At 39.3% G+C, this 13,942-nt stretch overlaps 1 protein-coding gene across 2 annotated transcripts in view; it reads right to left on the bottom strand.

Annotated features, from left to right (window-relative positions):
• The window catches only part of cab39 (calcium binding protein 39), a 67,353-nt gene that overhangs the window by 23,320 nt on the left and 30,091 nt on the right, over positions 1 to 13,942 (bottom strand). The window lies entirely within an intron of this gene.

Raw genomic sequence — 13,942 nt, 5'->3', positions numbered from 1 at the left:
TCAGCTAATCAATTTCTGATCCAAACCGTAAATCACCCTCAATCCCATGCCCCTGTATTTTGTGCAATAGCTTACCACGGAGAACCTTATCAAACACCTTACTGAAATCCATATACAGAGGAACTTCGATTATCCGAACGAGATGGGCAGGCACTTTTTCATTCGGATAATTGATTATTCGGTTAATTGATTTCCTCTGGGGCTCGGAGTTTTCTGTGAAGTCTGCTCCCCATTCAGGAGACAAGGCAAAAGTACACTGTGTGAGAGACCCCACATCTCCTCCGCCCCCGCGTCCAACACCGCCCCTCGCCCGCCCACCCCAACCCAGTTCAGTCTCATCCCCACCCACCATCCAACCCCCCCAACCAGGGCAGCCAGACTGTACAACAATAAGACTGCTATGGCCTTTGTGGGGTAAGTCTCCAAATCTCGTGTACACACACGGATACCTTTTTGACAGGTTCCATCTCTGCCCTGTACAAGACAATGTTGGAGAGATTATCTGGGGAAGGGGGGTTCAGGGTTCATCCCCATGTAGAACACCAGGGAAAGTGTGGGGAGAGAGGGAGGGGCAGGTGGTCAGTCATTTAGAGACGGTGCCTGGATTGTCCAGGACTGTTCTCAGCAGCATTTCAGTGAGCCGAGTTAGTTTTTGATCATTGTACCTGTAAACAAAAAAAGTGATCAGGATTTAAGCAGCTCTTTGACATAATGTTTCCATCAGGACCTTGAGATCTCCTTTGGATAATCGAGGTTCCTCTGTACACCACATCAACAGCTTTACCCTCATCCACCTGTTTGGTCACCTTCTCAAAAGAATTCAAGGTTTGTGAAGCATGACTGGTTGACTCTACCTGATCACTTATTCCTTTCTAGATGATTATAAATTAATCATATCTCTTATAACCCTTCCCAACACTTTACCCACAACTGAAGAAAGGCTCAGATCTATAATTTCTAGGGTTGTCTCTGTTCCCTTGTTCAAGGAGGGAGTAATGTGACAGATTGCCAGATACAATGCAGTAAGTTCATTATGGTTGCTTAAAGGTTATACAAAAAGCACTTATGGTCAAGAACATTCGTGAAGTATCAGTGCAGGGTTAAATTCAGAAAGCAGTCCAATCTCCCTCATGCTACAGCCATGTTAGTGAACTATTCTTTGATTATAAGTTCAAAGATAAATAGCATGGAAACAGACCCTACGGTCCGACTCATTCGATTATTCAAATTTTTTTTGAAGTAAGTGTTTAGAGAATCTTATTTGTTATTGACAATGCTACCATTCTTCTCTTTAATCCTTCCAAATTGGTTTTAGGTGTTTGGAAACAGCTCATCGTGCTTTATAAGAGACCACAAGACATTCTTTAGGAGTCACTTGATCCCATGTGCAATATGATTCTCAGGGGTGGAGTGGGAAGGGTAAGTTTTAATTGGATGTATTGAATTGTGAAGACCATCCGTTAAGTGGCAACAGCTCAATTACTGAAATAACTCAGATTCTCGATTTAACTGCAACACAGTGGTAATGCGAATGCCCGAAGGTAACTTTCCATCAACTGTAGCAATTGTTTGATGGCAAGTGCTGACATTTCTCAGAATAACTAACTGATTGAATCAGCACAAGCCCACTTTAGTGATACTTTTTAATTTTTTTTTCAGAACATTGAAGGCTCTGCAAAAATCCAAATTAATAAACCTAGCCTAACTTTATAAACTGCAAAATAAAGTATAAACAAATGTTGACAGTCAAAGATTAGTCTGATGTACAACTGGACAGAATGCCAAGTTATATTCTGCAGTTCAGGGATTTGCACAAGTTCAACGTTATTCAAATTAGCAAGATGTTTACCCTCTAAGGATAACCCAACATTAAGACTGCAGTGAAAACACACAAGCTCAATTTAAACAAACCATAGACAAGATCACCAAAGTTTCCTGACTGGAGGTTTGATAATCTGTGTACAATATTCATTTTGCCAAAAATGAATACTGTATGCAGATTATTAAACCATAAACAATCTTATATAATTTACCCAATTCAGCCATTTTTTTGACCAAAGTGCTTTGCTAGTTACTCCCAAAAATAATCTCTAACTTTCTGAATAATACAGAATGGTTTTCATTCAGACAATGGGCCATCAATTCAACCTCTCTTTTCTCACCCGGTGAAAACAAAAGCAATATTGATTTAATCTTACACATTCTGGCCTGTAACTGAATTTACTGAACAAAGCAAATTTAGGACTCAAATACAGTATAACAGTCTTCAATAATTACTGATCAAACTTGTTTCCCCTTCATCTCCCTATCTTCCCTAAGTCCACAGTTTGGTACATATGCTTTAAAAAATTGTAAAAATTTGTTTTTAAAAGACAGGAAATATAGTACCAGTATTTAAATAAGTTCTTCTGTAGAGTTACAAAAATGCTATGGTTTACTTGCCTCATATATACATCTATTGTAAGATGCATGAATACCACATCTGTTGCTTCTCCACCCCTCAAATGATCATCTGGCTGCACGAATTGCTCCATTCTGAGATAACACACCTGCTCAAGGAGCACATACTTATTAAATGTAGACAGCATCTGCCATAGCACCCTATACCCAACATCTGATAGCAATTTCCATGTGAAGAGCACGAGATGAGTAATGCATCACTTTCAGCACAATGTGAGACTACAGCTTCAGCAATTATTGCAACTATGTAAACTGATAAACCAAAAATAAGAGTTCAAATATTTGAACCAAAAAAATCAGCATGGGTTTGCACAAAACAGAAAACTGGCAATAGATTTAGGCAAATTTGAGAATTTCATTAAATAACACGATAATGTCTTGAAAATTCAAAAGCAAGTCTACCCACATCAAAAACAAAAGAGGAATCTGTTTCTTCCTCTTCTATTTTATATTACTAACATTAATTTCAGGCACCATTCTTGTTATATTGTCAATAAACTTTCCTATGACAAAGAACAAGTGAAGGCTTTGGTGTCACTTTTCTTGCTTTAAGCAAAACACAAGAACTTTGACAGTACAAAAGGTTTTTCATGTACATAAAAAATATGAAAAGCAACCAATGCTAATTATATACTCTGCTCTTCCTTCCAAGCTAGACTTCAATAGAGTGAGCCTTTTCAAAGCTGTGTAGCGATAATGATTGTGGCAGGAACAATAAGAAATGATGAACCAAAAGCTTCACATACAAACAGATTGATGAGCATATTAGCCAAGGATGATTTTTCTTCTCATATACACGGCAAACAAACTGAGCATTAGACTTTGCTGTCTATATTCATTCCCACCAACTTGATAAAACCATGGATAAACTATTGTCTTAACTCCAAATATCCTGGTAATCATTTCCAACAATAGGCAAGTAAATGACAGTAATTGTGAAAAGATCTATATTAGTTTAACAATACTAACTTAAAAAAAACAGGAAAGCAGGTCAATGAAGACAGCTTAATGGTCATCATGGTGCAGTGATAATGTGCCTAACTTCTAAGTCAGGAGGCCTGGGTTCAAGTCCCACTTCTTCCAGAGATGTGTCACTACATCTCTGAACAGTTATGGAGCAGACCAAACATCCCTCAAAATATTCAGGAGATAGTCAAGACCCTAATGCTTTCTAATTTTAAAAGTAAATGTGAAGTGTTGTGTTCCAGATGCAATTCAATTGGTCAGACTACTCAATGTTATGCAAAATAATTTATCCATACTTAAAATACAAAAATCAAAACGCTTAAAATAATAGAAACAGTAACTATTACTGATTAATTATTCCAATATAGCAACATCCCTTAAACATACCTTGGAAAAAGCAATGTCAATAAAATAGATTGTCTCATGCAATTCTCACAGCCCAGGAAGAAAAGCATCGAGAGTAAAGTCAAGAGTGTAGCAGTGAGAGATGTATTACAGCTTCGAAATCTTGCTGAGATCCCAGCAACAATTGCTGAAAGCTAAAACTAAAATCCTGGTTCTGTTTGAGCTTGAGCACACCCATTCAGGCACTTCTACTGATCAAACTTAGTTTTAAAAAACCAAGGCCTCACAAACTGTTTATTTTGAGAGTTTCTAATAGACATCTTGTCACCTCTGCCTTAAAATCTGCTTTCAAAAAAAGGAAAAATTACACCTCAAGGCTGTAGTATCATCACATTAGAAAATATTTATAAATTCAAGTTACTTTACGCTTCTCTATTCAGATGACAAACACCTTTTTCCATTGAAAAAGCTGCTCATTTAAGTATAAAACTGGTCTCTGCATCTGTGAATTCAATTTCAGCTTTGATGATTTCTTCTCAATGACATTAATTCTATTGGTCAATCTTCCACCATTTCAGCATACTGAATGATAATGTCTAGTGGAATGAAATAAGCTTCTCATCTACTAAATTAAAACAGATCTTAGGTGATAAACAACTATTCTACTAACAAATTCAACATCTAAGCCATCGCTAGCAGCATCACAATCTTGTTCAAAAGATTTCGCAGAACTTGAAAAAGGCAAACTGTATTCCTCAATACGTATTCTTGGATTTGGAATCCAATAAATGTCACATCCAGGAAGAGTTCCGCAACAGGCTAAAGTTGACATTCCAGAGTCCAGAACTGAATTTTTCTTTAAAACTTTTTTTCCCAAAAATATTAACCACATACCCTACTGCTTTGGAGAATCACCCAACAGACATGGACAAGAGATATTTTGATCCTGCAGCTGCCTTTAAAAAAAAATATGAAAACAAATTTCACTGAGGAAATGTAGTTAGGAGAAAGCCCTCAAAGTATCAGCTCCACCAAAATAAACTTAATGGTTGTCAAAGGGAATACCCACACCAATCTCTTTCTGATTAGTCTAGGCATTACCCTGAGAAACAGAGATCAGATGCAATTTTGCGATGGACAATACTTGCTTTATAGTCTTGAGGATGGGAAGAACTATGCTCACAACCTATTTAGGATTGTCACTCAGCTCACAATATAATACATTTACATGTTCCAGAAGCTACATTATTAATACATAGGATCCTAGTTTTTGCAGACTGAAAGAAAATATATACATAGCACTAGTGTCAACGCAAACTAGGTAACAGCTATTCTCTGGTTCATTTTTCAAGGCAATGCATTAGCCAGAGTCAAATTGCCTTGTTTAAAATTTAAACATGATTGGGAGATAACTGTCAGTTATTAACACACACTTTCCTCATGGCAACAATTTTCCCAAACAGAGCTCATTTGTCATACAATAGCACTCTCATACAGTATAAATGTTGTTTCCTTTTATTTTGATAACTTGTTGTGAACAGTTCTGATGATTGCCATTTTTACAGCAAAACACAACAACTTCTTATCAAACATGTAGGTAGGGAAATGTTTTTAAAAAATAAGCTAAAGAACTGGCAGGATCTTCTACATCGAGAGGTGTGTTGCTGGAAGAACACAAGTCAGGCAGCATCAGAAAATCAGAAAAACCAACATTTTGTCTATTTCTATAATTATTTCTTTGTTACATATTGAACTCCTATTTCTTGCTTCGCTCAAACAGTTTGTATGCTTATCTTTAAAACTAGTTTCAACTGGGAAAGCAGTCTCAAGAACCAGTAATGAATAGTCAAGTAGAACTAGGTATTGAACTATAGAAATAAACTTGCAATTTTACCTATCTGAAAGCTGATCATTGCTAAAGCTTATAATCAAGGTTTAGAAACTGAAAAATCAAAAAAGACACTTTTAGCATAATTTCAGTTCTAAAATCTCCATTCTTAGAATACAAAAGCAGAGTGTACAAATTCTGGAAAGCAGCAGATTGAGCATCAATATCTTTCAAAAAGAAAATAAATACTTGTGAGACCACAAGTATTCTTAAGAATTCTGGGATCATGAAAGCTTCTGATTCCAAGGAGAGATCTATCAATTGAGCCAAAGCAGACAACCAATTAACTGGATGCAAACTATTTTGGAATACATTGCAGATGTGTAAAGAATAAAAGCTTCTTTGAAAGATAGGCATCATAATCTTAGGGTTTTGCAGATATTCTCTCTGGCAAGCTAAAAATTGATACAACCAAGAAGCAGAAAAACTATACCATGAACGTTAAAGCAAACAAAGAACTGATACTTCGAAGGTCAGGAAGCAGTGTTCATTTAACAATATTCAATCAGACAGGAAGGGTTTCATAAAAATTTTACAGATGAGCTCCCAAGCCTGCTTGAAAAACAATTCTTTAAAACAAACCAATACAGTAATAATCAATTACAGACTGCTTTGCTTACTCACGTAAGCACACAAGTAAATAATTCACTGCATGTAAAATACTTTAGATAATTTGGAATAATCATATAATCATGAAGAGGCCATTTGGCCTATCAAATCTGCACCACCAAAACTATATTAAATTTAAATTTACCCCATCTTCCAGTCCATAGACTTGAAGATTATGACATCGACTATCAGTGTTGGGAGGTCATGTTATAGCTGCACAGGACATTGGTTCGGTCACTTTTGGAATACTGCATTCAATTCTTGTCTCTGTTATGGAACAGATGATGTGAAACGTCAAAAGGTTCAGAAAAAGATTTACGAGGACATTGCCAGGGTTGGACAGTTTGAGTTATAGGAGGAGGCTGAATAGGCTTGGTATATTTTCTCTGGAGCATCAGAGGCCAAGGGATGACCTTAGAGAGGTTTGTAAAATCACAATGGGCATGGGAGATGGAGTTTAATTTAGATAAATGTGAGGCGCTGCATTTTGGAAAAGGAAATCAGAGCTGGACATATCCGCTTAATGGTAGGTTCCGGGAAGTGTTGCTGAACAAAAAGACCTTGGAGTGGAGGCTCATACCTCCTTGAAAGTAGAGTCGCATGTAGATGGCATAGTGAAGGCAGCATTTAGTATGCTTTCCTTTATTGGTCAAAGCACTGAGTCGGAGTTGGGAGGTCATGTTGCAGTTGTACATGACATTGATTAGGCCACTTTTGCAATATTGCGTGAAATTCCCATCTCCTTCCTATTGGAAAGGAATTGCGAAATTTGAAAGGGTTCAGAAAAGATGTACAAGGGTGTTGCCAGGGTTGAAGGATGAGCCATAGGGAGAGGTGAACGGGCTGGGGCTATTTTCCCTGGAGCATCGGAGGCTGAGAGGCGAGTGTATAGAAGTTTACAAAATCATGAGGTGCATGGATAGGATAAATAGACAAAGTCTTTTTCCTTGGGTGGAGAGAGTTGAGAACTAGAGGGCATAGGTTTAGGGTGAGAGGGGAAAGATATAAGAGATCTAAGGAACAACTTTTTCATGCAGAGGGTGGTACATGTATTGAACGAGCTGCCAGAGGAAGTAGTGGAGGCTGGTACAATTTAAAAGGCATTTGAATGGGTATATAAATAAGAAGGTTATAGAGGGATACAGGCCAAGTGCTGGCACATAGGACTAGACTAGTTTGGGATATCTGGTCAGCATGGACGAGTGGGACCCCTTTGCTCTAAATCTCTGACTATTTCAAGAGTTCCTCCAAGTACTTTTTAAAGGTTGAGGTTTTTCCACCTCAACTACCCTCCAAAGGAGCTAGGCAAAAGTGAGGACTGCAGATGCTGGAAACCAGTGTTTAGATCAGAGTAGTGCTGCAAAAGCACAGCAGGTCAGGCAGCATCAGAGCAGCAAGAAAATCGACTGCCCGAAACATTGATTTTCCTCCTCCTCGGATGCTGCCTGACCTGCTGTGCTTTTCCAGCACCACTCTGATCTACCCTCCATAGGAGTACATTGAAGATCTACGCAATCCTGTGTGGAGAAAATGTTTCCTCAAATCCCATCTAAACCTTCCATCTTAAAATTATGCCCTCGTTATTTATTGTTGCTTCAACTCAGGGGAACAGCTGTTTTCTATTCACTCTATGCATGTCCCTTTATAATCTTGCTCAATGTTGAACTAGTTATCACATTGGCTAACATGCAAGAGGTACCTAGTTCAAAATCAAGCAAAACATTGATGCTGCCTTGTTCTTAAATGCAGGGTTCTTATGATGCAGTAGTATGTCCCTACTCAGAGGAGGGAGGCCCGAGTTCAAGTCCCACTTGCTTCAGAAATGTCATAACACAGATTGATTAAAGAAAATTATCTTATATACCTCATCGGGTCCACCTCAACCTTCTCTGTTCCAAAGACGACAGACTGGATAAGCTCAGGTTTTCTTCAAAGCTAAAGCACTCCGACCAGATAATATCCTGGTGAAGCTCCCCTGCAGCCACACCCTCCTCATAACAGTGCATAAAAATGACTACTCAAAATCACTGCAACCAACAAATCCTCAATAATTCTCTTCCAAAGTACATGTCCTGGAGGGCAAGTATGATAGGTGTCGTGTTTGGAGCGGTTTGGGAGGTGGGGGACGTTGACAGAACTGACAGAATGTCTACCTATATTTAGATATAATATGTAAGCTCTTGAATACCCTACATTCTCTACATACGCATGCCACCAGTGAGAAAAATATCCCAATTTTTTTTTTTTAAACACAACAGACCGTAATAGCAACAATGCACAGGCACAACCTGAAAAATAAAATCCATTTATCAGTAATATTGAATTCTTGTAGGGATGTGAAAGGTGGTATTTCACCAGCTCCACTTTAACAAGCGTTGTGTCCTCGTGCATTCTCACTCATCACCGGCAACATTTCTTAACTTCAGAGGGAAGCTTATTTAAAGACAAGTTGCATCAAATACCAGAATGTTTCAAGTTAAGCCGGCTCTGCCAAGCTTAATTTCTCTTCAGTAATTAGACATTCAGCAAGTGACTGTTTGCTTTCATCCACTTCCTCCAATCACCAATACTGTGCAGACTTCCAGCATTGGTTGTTCTAAGAGGAATGCTCAGACCAGAAAATCATTCCATCTCTTTCAACTTGCAATTACTTCAACTACCTTTCTTTAAACTGGTTTTAAGCTTGTTGACCCAGGTGCAACCACCATTTTTCCTTAAATTTAATTCAAGGTGAAGATGTCAGTACAAGGGAATGCAGGTTCAGTTAATGGGACTCAGAGGCAACATTAAACACTTCCTGACTAAATCAAATATATCGTCTTTGCAATGTGATTTGTTTTGCCTGCTAGAGTATTATGCTGAATTCAAGAGGTACTTTTGACTGAGCCAAGACAAATATCCTGAAACATACCATGTCAATGCCTCCAACCAAAAGATTGGCACCAAAAAGGTTTCGGACAAGTCTGTATCCAAATTCTCAGTTGTATTTACAACTTTTATAAGAATTGTAATTTCAAGAAATTATATCTACTTGTACCTGTTTTCAAAATTAATTCATGGGATATTTTGCATTAACAGCCAAAGCCAAGATTTATTGCCCATTCTTATTACTCACTGTGAATGACAGTGCTTTCTTGAACTGCTGCAGTTCATGGGAAAGTGTCAGTCAGGCAGTTCCAGGATTCTGACCCAGCAGCAGTGAAGTAATAGCAAAATATTTTAAAGCCAAGATAGTGAGAGACTTGGGTGAGTAATTAGAGGCAGTGGTGTTCCTATGTGTTTGCTGCCCTGGTCTTTCTAAGTGGCAGAGTAACAAATTTGGACTGTGCTACCAAACAAGCTTTTGTAAACTGTTGCAGAGCATTTTCTAAATGGCAGATACTGCAACTACATTGCACTATGGTGGAGAGAGTGAATGCTTAACGTGTTGAATGGGATGACTATCAAGTGGACAACTCTGTCCTGGATGGATTTAAGATCCCCAAGCGTCACTAAACCTGTACACATCTAAGCTCTTGACAGTGCTTGGCAGATTTGTGGAATCAATGTCGCAGCCTATTCCTGGATATCTCCCAGATTTTGCTACTTCAGTATGAATAACAATGAATGGAACTCAAAAAAAGTTATCCCCACTTCCAACACAATGATGGCTGGAAGTTCATTGATATTACAAAGATAGTTAGGCGAAAGATAGTCCCAGAGGAATACCCGCAACTACATCCTGGTAGTAAGGTGACTGACCTCCAGCAGACAATCTTGTGCTAAGCATGAATCCACACAGAGGAGAGATCAAGGATCCCTGGCGACTTCAAATTGCATTCAAGATTCTTGATGCCATACTCAGTCAAATTCACTTTTCAGGTCATCTTTGGATTAAGCCTGTAATGAGGCCTGGAATTAAATAGTCAATTAATCTTCTGGTCCAAGATCCCATGGGAAATAGTGATAATAAAATGGTTGAGTTTAAGAATTAATACTTTTGTTAAAACTCAGGGTCTCAAATGTAAGAAAAGTCAATTACAAAACTGAAGGGTTCAGGTTCATAGAATCCCTGCAGTTCAGAAAGAGACCACTTAGGCCATCATGCCTGCACAATCCCTCCAAAGATGATCGTGAGTTTCAGTGAAACATCTCATTCCAATGATGACACTTCCAACTGTGCATCACTAGTTCAGTTCAGATTTTTGTACCCAAGTCCAGGAGCGGATTGCTATTGAAAAACAACCGATACTATGTCAGTAGTTAGAGTCAGAATAGAGAAAGAGATCCTTTGGTCCAATTCGACTACGCTGACCCAAGATCCCAATCAGACCTAGTCCCATTTGCTAGCATTTGGCCCATTCTAAACCCTTTCCATTCATATATGCATCCAGATGCCTTTTAAAATGTTGTAATTGTATTCGCCTCCACCACTTCCTCTGGCAGCTCATTCCATACACAGCACTCTCTGCATGAAAATGTTACCTTTTGGGTCCTTTTTAAAATTTCACCTCATCTTAAACTATGCCCTCTAGTTTTGGACTTACCCAAGCTAGAGAAAAGACCTTGGCTATTCACCCTATTCATGCCCCTCATGATTTTATAACCTTCTCTAAAGGTCACCCCTCAGCCTGGATTCTGAAAAACGTTTTGCCCTGGTTGACCAGTTTAGAAGTAGGGACTTATTTTTATTAATTCATAGAATGTGGGCATCACCAGCTCAGTTGACATTTATTGCTCATCCCTAGAGACCCTTGAGAAGGTGGTGGTAGTGGTGGTGGATGCTTCTTGAACTACTGCATCCCATTTGGTGTAAGTAGTGCACAATGCCAGTAGGGAGGAAGTTCCAGGATTTTGAATCAGCAACACAAAGAAAGACAAAATATTTCCAAATCAGGATGGTGAATGGCTTGGAGGGGAACTTGTGGGTGGTGGTTGTTCCTATGTATCTACTGCTGCTCTTTCTAGGCGGTAGTTGTTATGAGATTCTGGATCAGTGGTGCTGGGAGAGCATAGCAGTTTAGGCAGCATCCAACGAGCAGCAAAATCGATGTTTCGGGCAGAAACCCTTCATCAGGAATAAAGGCAGTGAGCCAGAAGCATGGAGAGATAAGCTAGGGGAGGGTGGGGGTGGGGAGAGAGTAGCATAGAGTACAATGGGTAAGTGGGGGAGGAGATGAAGGTGATAGGTCGGGGTGGAGTGGATAGGTGGAAAAGGAGCTAGGCAGGTCGGACAAGTCCGGACAACTCATGGGGACAGTGCTGAGCTGGAAGTTTGAAACTAGGTTGGAAGGCACTGCCGAAGCAGCCTTGGTGAATTTCTGCAGTTGTTTTTTTCCAGATTGTACAGCAGCAGCATTGTGTACTATGATGGAAGGAGTAAATGTTTGTGGATTTAGTGCCAGTCAAGTAGGCTACCTTATCCTGGCTGGTGCCTAGCGTCGAGTGTTGTTGGAGCTGCACTCATCCAGATAAGTGGGGAGCATTCCATTAGACTCATGATTTGTGCCTTGTAGATGGAGGACAGGCTTTGGAACATCAGATGGTAAGTAACTTAACTGCAGGATGCCTAGTCTTTTACCTGATTATTTAGATAATATTTATGGCTAGTCCAATTTCACTTTTAGTCATTTGCAATTCCCAGGATGTTGATAGTCGGGGGCTAAGCAGTGGTCACTGCCCTGCACTTGTGTGACATGAATGTTACTTGTCACTTATCAGCCCAAGACTGGATAATGTTCAGATCTTGTTGCATTTCGACAAGGACTGCTTTAATATGAGGAAACGTGCAAGGAAACTACAAAAGCACAATGCTCAGTACCATTTCTGACATTATGATGGAAGACAGGTCACAGATGAAATGGCTGAAGATGATTAAAGCTTATGATACTATGGTGAAGAACGCCTTCAGAGATGTCCCGGAGCTGAAATGACAGACTGCCAACAACTACAATCCTGTGCTGGTTTGGACTACAACCAGTGGAGAGTTTACCCAGCCTCCTGATTTGCTAGACCTCTTTGATGGCACACTGACAAATGCAGTGATCTCATCTCCACTCTGGAATTCAGCTTTTGTGTCCATGTTTGAACCAAGATGGTGTCAGGAGCTGAGTAGCCCTGGAAGAAACTAAACTAAGTGTCAGTTAGCAGGTTATGGCTAAACATGTTCTTTTGACAACACTTGTTGACATCTTCCATCGCTTTCCTGATGATCAAGAGTAGACAGATGGGTTAGTTATTGACTAGGTTGAATTTATCCTGCTCTTTGAGTAGAAGACATAACTGGTTAATTTTCCAGATTGGAAGGTAGATACAAGTATTGTAACTATAATGGCACAGCCTGGCTAGGGGAACAAGATCTGGAACGTACATCTTCCACACTATTGTTGAAAAGTTGTCAGGATCCATAGCCTCTGCAGTATCCAGTGCCTACAACTACTATTTGATATCATGTGGAGTATAAAACAAATTGGCTGAAAACCGGCATGAGATACGGGGGACCTCTGGAGAATGCAGGGATGCTGAAGATTGTTATCTTTTGCATTGATGTTCTGAGCTCCCAATCCATTGAGAGTGAGGATATTTGTGAAGTCTCCTTCAATGTGTTTTCAATTTTCCACCAATTCACAACTGGATGTGGCACGGCAGCAGAATTTCAATTTGATCATTTATGTCTCGAGTTAAGGTGGTGACCAGTTAGGGCCACGATGAGGAGAAATTACCTCACTCAGATTTGAGGATCGCTGAAATTCTCCAAAGCAGAGAAGGCTGTAGACAGAAGTTCATCCAGGATATTCAAGATGAAGGTTGACTAGATTATTTTAAGGAACGTGGGGTGAGAGATCGAGTGAGAGAGTGGAATTGACTTTGAAGTTCATTCATGAACTGATTGGCTAAATGGAGTGAATTCAACAGAACATATGCTCTTGCTCCTAATTCGTATTTTATGCTTCTATGAGCCCAAATGAGGCATTAGCGTTATTACTAACAAGTTTCACTTGACAGCAGTGTCAACAACACCTCCCAATATGCTTATGATTGAGGGTTGAACAATGGAGATGTGAAAGGACTGACTGGATTTGACTTGGACTTTTTTGTGGATGGAACATACGTAGTAATTTTCCACGCTAGCAGGAGGAGTTAATATTTTATATACGCTGGAACAGCTTGTTGAGAGACATGGTTATATCTATAGCACAAATCTACAGTACTACAGCAAGGTTGTCAAACCACACTGTCATTTCTGCAAACATTTAGCTCAGCCATTCCTTTAAATCACAGTAAACTGAACTGGCTGACAACTGTCTACCACGGGAAACCAATTTACTGGAGAAATTTTAAGTGAGAACACTCTACAGGCCAGACTGGTTAAAGATGACAGCACTGCTGTTCTGGGTTTATGGGTTAATGAACTCTGAATTTTTTTCCTATCAATTAAGGAGCCCAGATGAATTCCCACTCATAGTTACCAGCCATTTTCTGCACTTGTCAGGAGCTAATGACACAAAATGGAATAGAGGCAAGGCGGTGACAAATGTGTTAAATATGAATGAAGTCCGTTTATCACTGGGTTAAATAAATTCGTTAAGTTCCTATAATGTCCAAGTTGAAACTACTGATAACCTGACAGGCAATATCAAAAGATCCATATACAAATTTATTCAATTTAAAATGGCTTACACATCCCTTAAAAAA

Source organism: Hemiscyllium ocellatum, chromosome 13 (genome assembly GCF_020745735.1).
Source record: "Hemiscyllium ocellatum isolate sHemOce1 chromosome 13, sHemOce1.pat.X.cur, whole genome shotgun sequence".
Lineage (NCBI taxonomy): Eukaryota > Metazoa > Chordata > Chondrichthyes > Orectolobiformes > Hemiscylliidae > Hemiscyllium > Hemiscyllium ocellatum.
The sequence above is the reverse complement of the archived record's forward strand: the minus strand, read 5'-3'. Positions and strand labels throughout refer to the sequence as shown.